This window comes from Giraffa tippelskirchi, chromosome 10, assembly GCF_054371585.1.
Source record: "Giraffa tippelskirchi isolate mGirTip1 chromosome 10, T2T-mGirTip1v1.2.pri, whole genome shotgun sequence".
Taxonomy (NCBI): Eukaryota; Metazoa; Chordata; class Mammalia; order Artiodactyla; family Giraffidae; genus Giraffa; species Giraffa tippelskirchi.
Window position 1 is genome coordinate 52,998,490 of NC_137284.1, and position 12,027 is coordinate 53,010,516.

At 53.0% G+C, this 12,027-nt stretch overlaps 1 protein-coding gene across 23 annotated transcripts in view; it reads left to right on the forward strand.

Annotated features, from left to right (window-relative positions):
* Nucleotides 1-408: 408 nt before the first annotated feature.
* Nucleotides 409-12,027, forward strand: part of GRB10 (growth factor receptor bound protein 10) — a 218,313-nt gene continuing 206,694 nt past the window's right edge. For 15 of the 23 annotated variants that reach the window (XM_081534568.1, XM_081534573.1, XM_081534560.1 and 12 more), the window contains exon 1: nt 409-635. The gene's annotated coding sequence lies outside the window, so the exon portion shown is untranslated. Of the gene's footprint in view, nt 636-824; nt 1,513-12,027 lie in introns of those variants that run through there. The other 8 variants (XM_081534567.1, XM_081534562.1, XM_081534570.1 and 5 more) reach the window with 2 other exon arrangements.

Here is a 12,027-nt window from a genome sequence, read left to right on the forward strand (position 1 = left end):
CCTTCCAGGAGAGGTCTGATGTGTGTTTCCAGGGCGCTCCAGGCTGGGTGGTCGCGGTTCCACGTCCGAGAGTCCCGGGAGCGGGACGAGGGGTCCGGGCGCCCACGCCCAGCTGCCGGCTCCCAGTCCCCCGTGCCAGTCCCCGGCAGCAGCGACCTCCCGGAGCGCCCGGCTCCGCACCCCGCCAGCGCCCCGAGCTCCCTCCGCGACCCGCCCTGCGCCCAGGCCGCGGCCCTGCCCGCGCTGGCGGCCCTGAGCGGTCCGGGCTGCGGTGGCAGCAGCGGCGGCGGCGGGAGGAGGAGCAGGAAAAGCGACCGGGGGAGGAGGCGGAGGCGGCGGAGGTGGAGGCGGCGGCGGCGGCGGGCGGGGCCGGGCGGGTTTAAAGCCCATCGAGGGGGTGGGGAGGCCGGGAGGAGGCAGGAAGGGACGCGAGCGGCGCGCCGTGGCGGGCTGGGCGCTCGGAAGCCGCGGAGCCCCGCGCGGAGCCAAAGTTTGCGCGCGGTTCCCGGGCGGCGGCACGCGGGGGCCGGGACCGCCCTGCGCGCCGCCCTTGCCCCGCGGGACGCGCGCCGCCCCGGCCGCGCCGAGGGTCGCGGGCGGCCAGGCGGAGGCGGCCGGGAACGGCCCCGTGGCAGGTACGGAGTTGGGCGGCGAGCGAGGCGCCAAGTTACTTTGTGGCCGGCGGGCGGGCGGGCTGCAGTCCCGGCGTCATTGTCTGCGCGCGGGCCGCCCGGGCCGGGGACGCCGGGCGCCGCGGGGGCGCGGCGGGCGGAAGGGCGTCGCCTCGGGCCGGGGGCTGCGGCGTGCGAGGGCGGGGACCGGGCGCGGCCCTCGGCGTCGGCGACCCCGGGGAGCCGGGGAGCCCAGGCGGCGCCCTCTGGAGCTCTCCTGTCCGACGCCGGCGGCTCACGGGCCGGGCCGGGGTGGGGGCTGCGCCGCCGAGCGGTCAGGGCCAAGGCCGCGCTCCCGAATCGCCTGGAGGGTGGGCGCCGCGCGCCCCTGCAGCCCCTGGTGCGCCCGTGCTCGGGCGGTGGGGCCAGACCCTCTGGAGCCGGAGCGAGCCCGATCCTGGGATCTTTCCCTTTGGTTCTGCTGGCGACCCGTCTCCCCGCCCTCGGGGCCTAACCCCAAGTCGAGGGTTCGCGGGTTAGCGGCCAGCCAGCCGGGGAAATGTGATAAGAGCCGTGCGGTTCTCCGAAGGCGATTCTGATGCAACTCGGCCTCCGGATCGCCTCTCCCCGCGCCTGCCTGAGGACGGCTGTGGAGCATGTGCGTTATGGAAATGAGACATTCTCTACTTTTTATTGTGTTTTTCTTGTCTTGGGGTTGGAAGAAACGCCAACTTTATGTTATTTGCCTCGGCGAGATGGTGGGTCACGTAGGGGAGCCACAGGTGACTTTGCCCGGGCCCGGATCTTTCTGATGCATTGATTGAAGAGAAAGCTTTCTTGCAAACGTTGTCCCCAGCTTCATTCAAGAGATGCGAAGAAAAGACCCAAACAAGTAGCGCTCGTGAGTAAACACGCGTTATTGCACAACTTTCTTTTTGCTGCTGGTTACAAGGCCTAACCCAGAACACTTTGTTTCTGAAAATGCTGATTCAGCGGTTCGGAGCCCCCTGAGTTTCCGAAGTGGTGCTTTCTCTAACGCTTCGCTCAGTTTTACTAAGAACACACGTTAGCACAGCAACCGGCGTTGACTAGGGTTTACAGCTCCAAGCCGGACGTTTTTCACAGGAGTTGACCCGCTGATTCCTTCCTTCTTTCCAGGAGGAAAAATAGAGAGGTTCTAGGTTTCTGTAGCAGAAGAAGTTCTGACTTCTGGCGATAGTGGTGTCTTTTAGGTTAGTATTTTGTTAGGAAAAAAGCTCTGAAACCAAAGTATTTCCAGGAATGATTCTAGATCACTAGGTTTTTCGGTTAAAAATCAGAACTCTAGGATTATTGCATATAATATATGAGTTTTATTGGAAACATTTGAAAGAGAAGGCCACACAGGCCAATCCCTGGATCACGGGGAGGGAATTTGAGGACAGTCACACACCCAGCAACTGAGAAGTAACCGAGAAGTGCAGCAAGAGATACTTGTGTGGCATTTCACTGTTTATGGGACACGTTCAAAGCCTGATTACTTTCAATCCTCTGCAGCCTCCTGCTCCCCATTTTATAGGGTTTGAAATTGAGGCGTGGGCTTCCAGGTGGCGCTAGTGGTAAAGAACCCATGAACTAATGCAGGAGATGGATGTAAGAGACTCAGGTTTGGCCCCTGCGTCAGGAAGATCCCCTGGAGTAGGAAATGGCAGGCCAGTCCAGTATTCTTGCCCGGAGAATCCCATGGACCAAGGAGATGGGCTATAGTCCATGGGGTGGCAAAGAATCAGACACGCACAAACCCAGGAGGTTAATGGCATGTCCAATCACATGGCTGGCAAATGCCAGAGTTATCACCAGATCCTAAGCTTTGGGTTCTTTTTTTTCTTTTTTTTCAGTCCTCTGTGGTTCATGCTTCTGTGCCTCTAGAAGAGAAATGGCCCTAGGAGCGTCCCTGGGCCGGTCACACCCGCGGAGAAGCAGCAGGCTCTGTTCCCATTCCCGTGGCTCCTAGACACCTGCCCTATCACTAGGCTGTTATCAATGTTTTCTTTTGTCCGCTCACTTTTTGTGCTTAGATACACATTTGTTTTGGAAGGAAATTTTGATACCACAAAGTCATGAGTCTGATATGGTGGTTATGTTTACTGTAATAAGAACTGTGTTTTAATAAAAGCTGTGCCTCGCTAAAGTCACCTCCTGGGTATTGCCTGTGGTGTGTACAGCTTTTGGACTGGGCAAAATGCCTTCCATTGTGGACTAGGAACCTGGAACTGGGCAGGTTCATGCCAGGGCTTGTAGGGTGGTAGCTGTCAGGATTGGAACCTGGACAGCCCCGGCCCAGTTACAGTGACCATCTCTGTGGTCATTGACCCTCACACAGGAGATAGGAGCAAAGCCAGACTCTGGAACTTTTGATTTGGATGATGAGGCTGTTATAAGACTTGACAATGTATAGAAACCGAGCTCCTGCATGAACAAAGACATCCACTGTGTCTTTACCTTCCTCTTACAGCTTTAGAAATTCTCGGCTGGTATAGCTGATAAAACTTTCAAGATGACATAGTTTAAGGAACTTATTTCCTTGGAATTCTGTCCAACTCTTAACCGCTGGTGAAAAGAACCATGCATAGTGGTTGGCTGGTCTGCCTGTCAGAACTCTGACACTGACTATAGGGAGTTCTGTCCTGCTTCATGGGAGGAAGTGTGTGTGTTTACGGCTTGGGGTGTGATCCCTTTGTCAGTTTCTCGTGCTGTTAAACCAACGTGGAATCCTGTGGGTCTATAAAGAGAAAACATTTGTTTTGCTTTTCATGTATGTAGTCAGTCATATGTTCATAATTTAACTAAAACTTTTTCTGCTTGTTGGGACTTAATTTCACCTGTCTTTATCTTTTGATTAACTGGGCATTTGGGAGATGAAGGAAGATGTTAGTACAGACAAGCGACTTCGTGGGCAAATGGGTGCTTTGGGGACCTGGGAACCGTCTACAAGGTCTTTGTACTCGCGGGTATATAACTGATGGCATCCACTCACGTGCTGGCTGGCGTTTACACTGTGTTAGTGCTTCATGGCACGTTTCTGGGGAGGGGTCTATTCCCCTACTTTCTCTATTCAGTGTCCGTGCTCCCGATGACCATGTCTTGTTGATTGTAAGGAGATAAAAGCAAGCAGGGAAAGCTTAAAATCACCAGTCTGCTGGCTTTTCTGTAATAACGTAAGGAAAAATGGGACGGCTGTTTTTGAGACCAAAAAAAGCCATCAAAAATCACCCCAGAGTTAGAAATGAGTGCTCATGACTTTCTGCTTTGGGGATAAAACAACCTCAAGGAGATACCCCATTTTGCTCCTCTAGTGGGAGAGGTGGGCTTGAAAATAAGAGGAGCCTGGTCTGCTTGAGTGCTCTTTTGTTCATTCAGGAAAGGGGTGGATGTTGAGGTAGAAATAACTTAAGTCATAGTCTTGCTTTAGAATCCCTGCCCAGATGCATAGGATGAAGTTAGTGGGTCATGACTGGATGCCACTGGGAAAACTCAAATATTGTTCCTGTTTTTCCACCAGTGACTTTACCCCTGGCTTGGGGCGTGATTTTCCTTGATTGTTCAGACCCCTGATCTGAGGGGCTTCTCATTTGGGCTTCCTCTGCCACGATGGACTGTGTGTTTCAGCATCTCCTGCGCCGCCATGGTGCTCCTTTCTGCTTTTGCCTGGGTGGGTGGACGATACTGATGACCCCACCAGGCACTCTGCCTCAGTGGGACTCCTGGTCTTCTTTAACTGGCTGGGTGAGCTCACTGAGCTAGCTTTTACTAGCTCATTGATAACATGAGAGTCACAGGGGTGCCGACCTGCAGGGAAGGTGGGGTGCCTCTGGGGTCATGTGCACCTTGGTACGTGGTGAGAGCTCAGAGATGCTGCGTCTGTGACACTAAGCCTGCCTTAGAACAGCTTGCGTGCTGGGTTATGCTGCTTTCTGTTAATTTACAAGGTCTCTCTCTATTAATTAGAGAGAAGACTACTTTTTTTGTATTTTTATCTCTGGACCCATTAGCTGTACAAAACCTTATGTCTGAAATCTGCCTTCAGCACCAGTCACTGTGAGCGAGAAGCCTCTCCTGGCCTCAGAGCAGCCCATGGGTAGGATGCTATGAGCAGAGGTAGGTGGTGGAATGGAGACCTCGCCTGGCCACAGACCACTTGAACCAGACCATGGGGAAGAGCTGATGTCAAAAATTGTTTTTCTGTGACCAGGAACAAGACATTTGCAGTGGCTGAGATACACAGGCTCAGATACGCTGTGATGCTGGACGCCTGCATGGAGACCACTGGGTGCAGGTACACGGGGCCGGGTGGCCTCTGTCTTTAGGACCCCAGGGTGCTCGGTGTCTGGAGTCTGCAGAGACACCTAGCCCAGCTGGGACTGAAATGCACATGAACCGCACATCCTGGTGGGCTGCCTGTGCCCCCGAGAGTGGCTCCTGCACCATGTATGGGGCGGTGCTGCTGGCAGCCTTGCGTCTCCCAGAAGTCCGGCTGGATCTTGGATCCAGGTCAGCGGGCCTGGGTACCAACAGCTGCAATCTCGCCTGGTAGCACAGGCTCAGAAAGCACTTGGCCTGGAAAGAGTTTGCTGTGTTTTTGCCCTCTTCACTGTCACTGCAACTAAAAGTACGTTGGGTGGCTGGGATCTTTAGCTGTCTTCGCGCTGCCCCTGGCACTGCCCGGCAGCCTGCCTGTTTGGCCCTGGCTGCAAGCTCACCGTTGTCTCACTCTGCAGGAACGAACCCAGAAGGTACCTGAAGACCCCTTGTCACGTGGTTGCCAACAGCATGGGACCCCCAGCTGCCTGGATCAAATTTGAGATGCTTGTTGGAGGGGAGAGACCCTGCGAGTACTCACTTCTCCCACCTGCTAGGCTTTTGGTTTATTTTTTGGGGAAACTTTCATCGCTGGGAGTGTTTTCTTCCAGTCTTTTATGAGTTGTGAGCACACTTTAATATGAAGACTTTAATTATATCCTGTATCAGTAATAATCTTAGGATTTTCTGCTCCCAGAAACTCATCTTGACCGAAAAGCTGCTACAAACTGAGGAGCGTTTCCATTCAGGGGTTTGTATGGTAGCATCATGCACACAGGCTTCCTGGGGGGTTCAATGGTAAAGAACCTGTCTGCCAATGCAGGAGGCACAGGAGACAGGTTCCATCCCTGGGTCGGGAAGATCCCTTGGAGGAGGAAATGGCAACCCACTCCAGTATTCTTGCCTGGAGAATCCCATGGACAGAGGGCTACAGTCCATGGGGTCGCAAAGAGTCAGACATGACTGAAGCAACTGAACACATCATGCACATAGGAGGTCTCGTCAGGCCTGAGGGTGATGCCTGCATGAAATCTGGGACCCTGCTTGGGAAATCTTCCTGTGGGCTGGGACATTGAGCTGGGTGATGTCCCGTATGGACCAGCACAGATTGTGGGTGTGTCACCCCAAAGCCTCCAGGTTTCTTGTTCCAAAATGCTGTTGGGTTCCCCTGAAGAACTGTGTAGATTTCGTGGGACCCTGCCAGGATGTTTCTGTAGATAAAGGAGTGCATGAGACCTCTCAGCATCTCCGCAGTGGAGGAGGGGTAAGTCAGGATGGCTTCTCGCTCCCTAGTCTGGTCATTAGCTAACTGCAGACCTGGCCTGGCCCTCCCCCAACCCCAGGCCTGCAGGGCCACAGTGGACACCCCTGGCCTGTGTCGTGTCCTTCTCTTCCCAGGTGGGGCCCTATCGTCCACTCTCCTGGCCTGGCCTTCCAAACAAGTTCTGTCCATTTTAAAGGTCAGTAGCTTTCTAATCCCTCAATACGTCGGGTAGACTTTTTTAGTTTTTTTTTTAATCAGAGCAATAAATGTACGTAATTTGAAGAGTCAATTCCCCAGAAGTAACCAGGCTTATCAACATTTTTTGTATTCATCTCCGTATATCTAAGCAGATATTTAATAATGTATTGCAGTTCCTTACCACCTCTTTCTCCCCTCCACCTCCCAAACCTCAGCTTCGTGTAGGATTCTTGTACTTCCCTTCTCAGAAGGTGACAAGTGGACCTCTGTCTCATTCGCATCCTGACCTGTACTTCCTGTCTCCTGTCGTCTCTGGTGAGAGTGGCTGGACCAGCAACCCTGCAGCTACTGTGGTGACAGCCTAAAAGCTGCCCGTGGTCCAGCCAGGTGTGCTGGGATCACTTTCTCTGTCTTCCAGGACGTCTTGTTTTCTTCTGGAGTTGTATTGGCCTTTGCTTGGTAGTTTATGTACTTACTGCTCCCTACTCCAACCCCCACTCCAAGCCGACACAGGTGTGCAAATATTCTCTTGGACACCTTTAGGTATCCAGCCAGTTGTGTCTCTGGGAAACAGTCTCTCGTGTGCCTTTTTTCCCTAGGGGCCTGGCTGCCCTCCAGCCTTCCTGCTCAGCTTTATCCCCGTCTCCTCCTCCATGGTCCCGGGCTGGCCCTTTGTTCTTCTCTTGGCTCTCGTGATTCCTGTTTCGTGGTTTCTTCCCACAGTTTGATGGAGAGCATTTCATAATAACTTCCAAAGAAGAGATGCATGCAAATTTTTTGAGACCTTGCATGTCCAAAAATGTCGTTATTGTACCTTTAACTTTTTATTTATCTTTTATTCATTTATTTTTTCCATGTCTGGAAACTTGTAGGATTTTCTCTTTGTGTCTTTATTCAGAAATTCCTTGTAGCTATGCCTTGTTGGGCATCTGCATCTGTTGTGCAGAGCACATCAAGCCTCCTTCAAGCTGGAGACTTAGATCCTTGGGAACCATTTTTTAAATTAGTTCTTTAATTTCTTTCCCCTCCCCTAATCTTCTCTTCTTTCTTCCTAGAATCACTTTTATTTGATGGTTAGCTGCTGGACTGGTTCTCTAATTATCTTTTATCTTGTTGAGTTCTTCTAAGTTGTAGAGTATATCAACTTGCCTTTTAACTGGATTTAAAATTTTTGTTTTCATTGTCAATTTCTAAGGACCTCTTTATTTCTTTGATTATTATTATTTTTACTTTATTTAGACTTTACTTTTTGCACCAGTTTTACAGTTACTGCAAAATTGAGCAGAAAATATGGAGATTTACTGTTTACACTCCCTGTCTCCACTGCCCCCAAGTCTCCCCACTGTCAACATCCCCCACCAGTGAATGAAATTCGCTCTGTTGTTTCCGACTCTTTGCAACCCTATGGACTGTAGCTCGCCAGGTTCCTCTCTCCATGGGGATTCTCTAGGCCAGAATACTTGAGTGGGTAGCTGATCCCTTCTCCAGGGGATCTTCCCAACCCAGGGATCGAACCCAGGTCTCCTGCATTGCAGGCAGATTCTTTACCATCTGAGCTACCAGGGAAGTTTGTTACAGTCAGTAGACCTACCGTAGAGCATCACTACCCCAAATCATTACCCCTGCTTTAATGGCACAGCACTCCTGTTTCATAGATGCACTACTTTTTTAAACCTCTTTTTGGATGTGCTTCCTTTTTTAGGGGAGGGGTGCCAATTTCTTCCATAGTTTCTCTTTTCTCCAATTTTTACATTATTTCTTTTTCTGCACGTTTGGCTTACCCAGAAAGCAGAGTTTATGATAAGCAAGAACTTATCTGTGGCTCAGAGGGTAAAGCATCTGCAATGTGGTAGACCCACGTTTGATCCTTGGGTCAGAAAGATCCCCTGGAGAAGGAAATGGCAACCCACTCCAGTAATCTTGCCTGTAGAGTCCCATGGACAGAGGAGCTTGTGGGGCTATAGTCCACGGGGTCACAAAGAGACGGATATGACTGAGCGACTACAGTTTCTTTACTTAGGGAGGCAGTGGTGAGGGGAGGGAGGGTGGACCCCGAGGCTGGTCCCTAGCTGGCCACCTGGGCAACTGAGAGAAGCTGATGGTCTCTTATTGTGATTCCCCAGACAGTCCTGGGGGCAGTGTGGTGAGAGAAAGAGATGTCGGTTGTTGCCCATTCTCTCTGTGGAGCCTGTGGGTGCTAGGTGCAGGCCACATGGCAAGTGATCCTTGGCCCTGGGGCTTGTCTTGCCTGCACTCACAGTGTTCCCTCAAGCAGTGGCCACACAGAGGCCCAGGCAGGTGAGGCTGCAGGGTGCTGTCCGACCCATTCTGCTTGACCTTTGTCTTTAGGGCTCAAGGCTTTGCTTCGATGTTTGGGCCCTGCTGTGCTGCCCATGTTCGGCAATGTCATTGGGAGGCTGATGGTGGGCCTCGGGCCCTTTGGTGCTCCCGTTGTGTGGGGAGACGCTGGGGCCCCTGTATGGGCTCTCTTCTCCTTGGCAGCCAGGCTGTCTGAAGAAGCTTCTTCTCCGCCGTGACTAGGAGGGCAGTGGGAGGCTGGGCTGTCAGCTGTTCACCATCAGCAGCACTGGCCTCTGGTGCTCAGAGTGGTACCAGGAGCCCTGTTACCGCTTCAGGAGAGGAACCTACCTGCCCGTAGTGAGAGCAGGGCCTCGAGGGTCAGACTGAGCCTTGGACTTGCTGTGGGCCCCCTCTTGCTTCCTTCTTCCTGATGCTTGGGGTTAGCGGTGCGTGGGTCTCCATCTCCTGTCCTGGCTGGGTGTTCTGCTCTTACATTTGTGAGTGAGCCCCCCCTACCCCCCAGCTTTATGCCTTTTAAAAGATCCCGTTTGGAGGCCCTCTGTTTCTGCTCCCGAGGCTGCAGGGTGCATGTGATCAGCTCCAGGAGCTTGCATCCAGGATGAGAGCAGTGGGGCAGGTGGGCTGGCACACCTGAGCCTCCACCTCGAGGAGCAGCAGACCGGCCTCGGGTCCAGATCCCAGAGGAAAGCTGGGTCTCTCCTCCAGGGACTGGCTCTAGAACCGTGGCCAGTTCATCTCTGTGCACTTGGATTTCCCCTGGATCCTGTGCCTTGGTTTCCTCCGTTGTGGCGATCGGCCCAGACTGGGAGGAGGGCTCGTGGTCCTGCACTTGTGCCTCCGTGGCTTTCATTGGATTGCCTTTAGTCTTGATCATGTGGAGCCCATCCTCCTTGGGTGGATTTCTGCTCTGTTTTCACCCCCTCCTTTGACTGCTTGTCCCCGGAGCTGCACGATGGCGGCTTCTCTGTGTATCTGAACACGGCACCCCAGTGGGCCTCCCTGTTCCCTGTACCTGTGAACGTGGTACCGCATCCGAGTTTAGTGTTCTAAGGGCCAAGGACAACTCCCAGCCCTTCTACCACGTGCTCTGGTAGGGAGGACTGGCATTCTTACTTGCTTGGACACCTCATGCATGACACTTACTCTCGGGCTTTGTCATCCTTTGTTTGTTTCAGGGCTGTGTTTGCATTTGTGTGTGTAGAGTTACATGTGTGGAATGTATGTAAAGTGATTAGCACAGGACTTGCTCACATGTAGTGTGTTATTTTCTTTGCATCTGTTTTTTAACGACCGTTTGTTTGGCTACGCCGGGTCTTAGTTAGCAACACGTGGGATCTTCATTTCTTGTGGCACTCAAGATCTTCAGTTGCAGCTTGCAAACTCTTAGTTGTGCTGTGTGGGATTTAGTTCCCTGAACAGGGATCGAACCTGGGCCCCCCGCATTGGGAACTTGGAATCTTAGCCACTGGACCACCAGGAAGTCCCTCAATCATTTTAAAATAGAGCCCTGCTTTCTCCATGACACCCAGTAGCTTTACACGTGTGACTTCAAGAAACAGCCTTTTCTGTCCCTGCTATTCTTGCTCTGAGATTTTGGTGGCGGGTATGACCCTGGAAAGCTAGAACTGGCTGGCCTTGGTGGTCACATAGGCCCCAGAGGAGTGAGGAGAGAGTCGAGGTGTCCAGTCATGTGTCTGACTGATGGTGCGTCTTGGATTTCCCCATGTGTGGGGCTCTGCAGGGCTTTGAGGGTGGGTAAGGAGGACTTTGGAACATCTGACAGTGGCCAGTGTGTCCTTGTCCATCAGGGTGGAGGTGGCCTGGAGGGAAGCAGATGTGATAACGGAGGGAGGAAGGGGTTGTTTGGAATAGCCTTGAGAACCAAGGATCCAGAGGATGCAAGGTCTTGGACCATTGCATTGTCACATGGAGTTTGGTCCTGGATTCTCATGATGCACCTTGACTGGCTGTGCGCCGTACTTTGCTTAGAAGTGCCCTCCCCCGAAGCAGAGGCGTGTGCCTAGAACAGCAGGCCAGGGTTCTGCTGTAGGGTCCTGTGTGCACATGTGGGATGATGGAGTGAGTCCTGTCCAGCACATTTGTGAGGCAGGGTGGTACCCACTCTTGCTGGGAAGCCTTCCATGCTTCTCCGAGTTAGAACACATTGGCTGTATCTAGGGGTGTCTAGGGGTAAAGAATGCCTGCAATGAGGGAGACCTAGGTTCGATCCCTGGGTTTGGAAGAATCCCTGGAGGAGGGCATGGCAACCCACTCCAGTATTCCTGCCTGAAGAATCCCTGTGAACAGAGGAGCCTGGCCGACTACAGTCCATGGAGTCTCAAAGAGTTGGACATAACTGAGTGACAAAGCACAGCACAGGGGTACCAAAGACTCCAGGATCCGGTTTTCTGTTCAGAAGGCTCCTGATTAGGGGCAGAATTGCATGTGCCCTGCACTGCGCCCTGCCCTGTGGTGCCTGAGCCCTGAGCCAACATGCAGCAACTATGCGGTAGCTCTAGCACAGCCTGTAGTGGGCTGACACCAGAATGCATTGGGGCCCAGCCCACGGTAGTCTCTGCTCTGGTCCACGCCCCAGCCGGGAGGAGCCAGCCCAGGGTTACCTGCCCAGGCCCTGGTGGTCAGCAGCGCACCCTCCTAGCTATGGCTTTTGGTGGCAGAGGGTCTCCAAGGGTGCGAGTTCTCGGAACCCGGGATCCTGGACCGATCTCTGGCCATCCTGTCACCAGAGTCGGGATCCCACGGCCTCTGTGGACGTTAGCTGTGGGGCGGTGTTATGTAACCATTTCTAATCTTCATTGTTTAATGTGTAACAAGTAGTAACTGCGCCCAGATAAACCCAACCACTATCTCTAAGCCAAGTGGCAGGCGGTGGGTGTGGGAGCCAGCTGGGAAAGTGAACAGATAGGGCTTCTGGGGAAATGGGACATTTTTGTCTGCTGAGAATGGTCTGGCTGGACATCTGTTTAATCTCAGTGGTGTGTAGTCTGGCATCAGAGCCTCAGGTAAACCCATCTCGTCACATTGTGTCTTTGTCCGTGAGCCTTTGCCCTCATTGAGAGTACCTTCAGGACCATTAATGATGTAGATGTTGGGGAGATCTCGTGTTCTTGATGGAGTCCAAGTAATTGCTCCAAACACAGATGGGACTTCTTGCCCACCGTCTTCAGAGACCCAGCCAGATCACCTGTTTAACACGTGGGCTGTCCCTTTGATCAGTTGCCCTTCGTTGGATGACGGCAGGAGTCCTGGCCAGGGTGTTGATAGACGTTTCCT